Source organism: Solanum verrucosum, unplaced genomic scaffold (genome assembly GCF_900185275.1).
Source record: "Solanum verrucosum unplaced genomic scaffold, falcon-dt-bn FXZP01000060.1, whole genome shotgun sequence".
Lineage (NCBI taxonomy): Eukaryota > Viridiplantae > Streptophyta > Magnoliopsida > Solanales > Solanaceae > Solanum > Solanum verrucosum.
Window position 1 is genome coordinate 7,468,628 of NW_026020129.1, and position 6,000 is coordinate 7,474,627.

The following is a 6,000-nucleotide window of genomic DNA, read 5'->3' on the forward strand; positions in this document are numbered from 1 at the left end:
GATCGTTATTTCTAAACTCATTCTTTTAGCTTTCTTCTCTCATTTCGATGTGAGATTTACCTAAGGTGTAATGTGTACCCTTCTTTTAGAGGTTTGTCCTTCGTTATAAGTGTCGCATACACCCCTCATTGAAACTCAACGTCCTTGCTGAGGTTTGTCCCACCATCATACTAAGTAGGCGTTTGGCCATGCGATACCATATCACGATATGATATCATGAGATGGAATCAGCGTTTGGACATGCGATTTTACACTGATTCCATCTCATGATTCCATATCATGAGAGGTGATACCATATTCTCCAAAAATCATGATATGGAATTATATGCTGATTCCATATCATGATTTGAGATATTTTAATACAATAATTGATCTATGAGTTTATATTTTGTTAAAACAACCCCGCATTTATATCTACTAACCATTTGTTTCATATGTAAATGAAATTTATAATCACATCATTACTTTTAAAAATTTATTATTCTCACCGACATAAAATTTATTATTCTCACCAACACATAGTCACTTTAACTCACACCTCACGATTGTGAAACTTTTCAACAGCAAGATGGCACCAACATTTATACAACTAAACAATATGACTGGTGTACATTCCAAAATTCGACATAATACTCGATTTTGGCCTTGGTTTAAGGTAAAATTTCAATCACATTAATAAATTTATTTTATGGCCTTAATAAGTGAGCATTTATATTTTATGTGTAAGTTATTAGTATTTAGTTACATATTTCCTATCAACTTTGTTTAAAGAAATAATATTTATTTTATGACTTTGCATTGTCTTGGAAGCACTATTTTTATTACTCTTACAAACATTATTTTTATGAAGTGCATTCTATAATGCTTCCAATTTATTTTATGTTCACTAAACTAATATTGATATATTTTTTATTTGGTAGGATTGTGTTAGCGCGATTGATGGAACATATATAGAATAGGAGATTCCTAAAGCGGTGCAACAAGCATATCGTAATCGCAAAGAAAGAACATCACAGAGTGTCTTATCTGCTTGTGATTTTGATATGCGATTTACCTTTGTTGTTGCTGGTTGGGAAGGTACTGCACATGATAGTAAAGTACTTGAGAATGTACTTGTTGAACCAACGTCACAATTTCCATTTCCGCCACATGGTAACTTTAAATTACATCCTTAAAATAAATACTATTTATTTACACAAAGCTGTCTCATTTACGTCACATATGCTTTTAGTAATTCTTTATAAAATATTTTTTGGTAGATAAATATTATGTTGTTGATGCTAGTTTCCGAAACACAAAAGGATTTTTAGCTCCATACAAAGGACTACGCTATCATTTGCAAGATTACCGAGGAAGTGAAAGAGAGCCTCAAAATGGCAAAGAACTATTTAATTATAGGCATTCATCTCTGGGCAATGTGATTGAACGGACTTTTAGAACTTGGAAAAATAGATTTAGAATACTGAAACAAGGCGTGAACAATTATGATATTGATACACAAGTGAAAATTGACATAGCTTGTCAGTGTTACATAATTATTTGCGAGAATACCAAAGTAGTGATGAAATATTTATGGTCTATGAACATGAAATTATAGTTGTGGAGGATATTGACCAACAAATGCCTCAAAGTAACAATGTTGGTTCGTCTTCTCGGTCACATGATCGAGAAATGCAAGTTCAACGTGATGAAATTGTCCGTACTATGTGGAAGGATTATATTAAAGAATAGTACACTACAATTTATGTTCAATTTTTTTTTAATTAAATTAAAGTTAGATGAAACAATTACTTAAGTGGAGAACAAATAACTTTGTAATTATTTATTATGCGATTTTATAATTTTTTGTTTATTTGATAAGATTGAATAAACAATTGGGGCTATTTTAATAGTTTTACAACTTATGAGATTTTTATGTTTATGAGAAAATATACAACACAAAAATTCCATATCGCATGTCCAAACAAACCTTTAATTTCATCTCATGATACCATATCGCATGGCCAAACGGGCCCTAAGATATAGTCCTGCTCAGATACCATAAATAAAGGTCATGGTCCAACTGTTAAGGTATTATTATTCGTTTTCGGTCAAGATCCGCAAGAACTTGTATATTGGGTTTAACTCAAATTTTGAAGTCTTCTTTACATTAATGTTTTTTTCACATATAAAATTTGTTTTTTCTTTCTTTTATCTTTTTCATTATTCAGATCATTTGTCATTTCAATTATAAATAGCAGGCTTGCTGATGTAGGGCCGACAATCCGCCGGCTTTCCCTTTTTGGATCTTTAGGCTGATGGGCCTTGTACATTTTATTATGGGCCTAGGGATTAATTGTTAAAAGGCCCAGATTTTATGAGGATCACATTAGTCCATCCATTATTATCGTTCGTATTCGTATCAGAAATGTATCGCAGTTCAAACTTCAGATCTCAAGTCCTTAAAAATCTTAAAATCTCAATTTTTCGGTGTGAATTTTGATTTTGAAATAGCTAAATTTGAGTATTTTGGGAATGATGACTATATTTTAAATAGTGATCTTTAAAGTGTCTATTTATATACTTCATCCCCTTTCATCCTGCGTGATTTTTATTATCGTACCTCAATAATTAATCAACCACATCTCATTATTATCATCCATTTCGTTGCGTATGGTATTTGAGATGAAAATAATTGACTAAATAATAAGATGATAAAACTAACAAATAAGTAATGCGAAGGTCCATGAGGAATACAATTTCCTAGATTTTACTACTCAAACAATTATACAAATTTATTATTTGTCACGCCTAAAAATCATAGTAATTTAGTTAATTGGTTACATAAACTTTTCATTTGTTGATAATGATCGATTTCCATCCCCATTTCCTCTTCCCTTATCCTCGATTTTCTAAAATATACTAGATATAGGACCCGTGCCAGCACGGGGCCCAATATATATATATTTATTTATTTTTAATTTATGTCATATTATGGAATTTGAGAAGTTATTGAAATTTTTATATGATTTTAAAAATATTTTAAATTTTTAGCTATTGTGATTTGTAGTACTTTTTTTTAACATAATTTTGAAAAAAATATTTATTACTCTGTTTGTTCTAATTTATGTGGCACACGCAGAATTTTAAATATTAAGCATTTTTTATATGTCTCTTTAATATATTTAGTTGTTAATTATTGTATTTTATTGTACATTTTGAACCTAATTTTTTAATAATATATGTTATTTGCCATGTCCCAATTTATGTGACGTTAATTGATAGATTTGTTGGAGTCAAGAGATTTATTTTGTTAATTATTGTAATTTATAGTTTTTTTTTCCGTCAATTTCAAACAATATATGTTGTTAATTGATAGAATGCTTTTAATGTAATTTTTAAAAAAAAATATGTGTGACTCTCCATGTCCTAATTTATGTGGCACATGTAAAGTTTTGACAATTAACCAAAATTTTAATACATTTAAAAACATATTTTTAAGTCGTTAAATTTTAAGTAATAAGTAATTTAAATTGTTGTATTATCTATTACAATTTATAATACTTTTAAAGTAGTTAAAATATTGTACAATTTATTATGATTTATAACACCTTTTTTAAAAATTTATGTCATATTATGGAATTTGAGAAGTTATTGAAATTTTTATATGATTTTAAAAATATTTTAAATTGTTAGCTATTGTGATTTGTAGTACTTTTTTTAACATAATTTTGAAAATAATATTTATTAATCTATTTGTTCTAATTTATGTGGTAGATGCAGAATTTCAAATATTAACCCTTTTTTATATGTCTCTTTAATATATTAAGTTGTTTATTATTGTATTTTATAGTACATTTTGAACCTAATTTTTTAATAATATATGTTATTTGCCATGTCCCAATTTATGTGGCATTAATTGATAGATTTGTTGGAGTCGAGAGATTTATTTTGTTAATTATTGTAATTTATAATTTGTTTTTCGTCAATTTCGTCGACTATTTTTTTTATTAATTATTGTAATTTATTGTTTCTTTTTCGTCAATTTCAAACAATATATGTTTATTATATAATCTATTTTATGTGGTACCAATAGAATTTAGAGACTCAATTAAATTTTTTATATAAGTTTTAAATAATTAAGCTGTTAATTATTGTAATGTATAGTATTACTTATATTATTTTTAAATATATTTAAATATTATATGTTAGGCTTTTTATCCTAATTTATATGGCATTGATAGAATTTAAAGTGTCAAATAATTGTTAATTATTGTAATAGATAATATGGAGTATTTAAGTCATTTATAGTATAGTAATTAATATATAATATGTAGTATTTAAGTGTTATATTATGGAATTTGAGAAGTTATTAAATTTTTTATATGATTTTAAAAATATTTTAAATTCATAACTATATATTTCAATGTATAAGATTTTGATAAAATAAAATCTTTAAAGTTAAATTATAATGTTTTTGAAATTTAAATTATTAAAACATATATAATGATTTTATAGAAAAAAAATAATATCATATAAAATTAAATGAAAAGGATAATAAATTCAACTTTTACCATGATAAGGTTGAAAAATATTATTTAAGTGGAAGTAGGTGGGGCCCACTTATATATTTTATATAGTAAGTATTGGACATTTGTAATGATTTAATTGGAACAATGGTAGTAAATCCTAGACTCTTCTAATATATAGTAAAATACGTCACACCTCACCTCAAAAAACTACATCATGCACAGGGAAAAAAAGAGTAGAAACCACAAAATATGTTTTTTCCTACATCTTTTTAGAGTTCTTAATTAAATATAATAACTACAATTCTTAAATATTTAACGATGACTAAGAATATCTTGTTTAAATTTTTTAAATAATTAAAGAGAGAAATGTTGAAGATACTTCTAAATTTGGTGCGAATTATTATTTTCATTCTCCAATTACTGACAGCCTTAAAAACAGATTGAATTTGAATACACCTTTGTTCTAGCAACATGAGTGAAATACACCTCTAAATTCTCGCCAAGTTTAGGAGTGTCTTCGACACTTTTCTAAAAATAAAATCTAAACGCAATTTATGCTAAAATTCTCTTATTATATAAGAGAGATATTTCACACTAAAGCAGACACGTCTTCGAAAAAAATTAAAAAGAATTATTTCTTTTGTTCTAATTTAATTTAATTAGTATATAATATTTTTGAAATTATAGGATCCGTTTTAGCTATGACTTTTTAGTTTTAAGTTCATATTCTTTTGTTATAACTTTATTATTTTGAATGTCGGTAATATTTGTTTATATCTTGTAACTACTTTGAGTAAAAAATCAACGATCAATGATGAAAAATACTTTATGTATGGACATCTTAATGGACCTCTTCACAATAAATTTGCGCAAATTAACAACTTAAAATATCTAAAAATCATATTAAAATTTAATCAACTTTCTAAATTCTATTTATATCACATAAATGAAAATTAAAAAATAATAGTATTGGGGCCGTGCTAGCACGACACCTGTGTCTAGTTGAAAAAGGGGAACTTTCGCATATAACCATTTTAAAATAGCTTAATTACGCTCCATAACTATACTATGCTAATTACGATTTATAGCTACATGTTATAGGGATGAGAGTGACGAGCGAGATTGGGAGAGGGAGGAGAGAGGCGAGCGAGAGAGGGCAGAGAGTGGAACAATATATGTATATCAGTCAGATAATTGTATATATATAACCGATACACATATGTATTTGTATATTTGTAGAGAGAGACTGGGAAAGGGAGGAGAGAGGCAAGCGAGATTGAGAGAGAGAGGAGAGAGGTGAGCGAGAAAGGTCATAGAGTGGAGAGAAGCTAATTGTATTGTAATTGTATATATGTCATATAATTGTGTATATATATATATATATATATATGTTTATAATTTATATTTGTAAATGTATAAAAGAGGACAAGTGACATAATTAAAGCTAAAATTAATCTGCGAGCCGTAATTAATTCAAACTATAGCTATA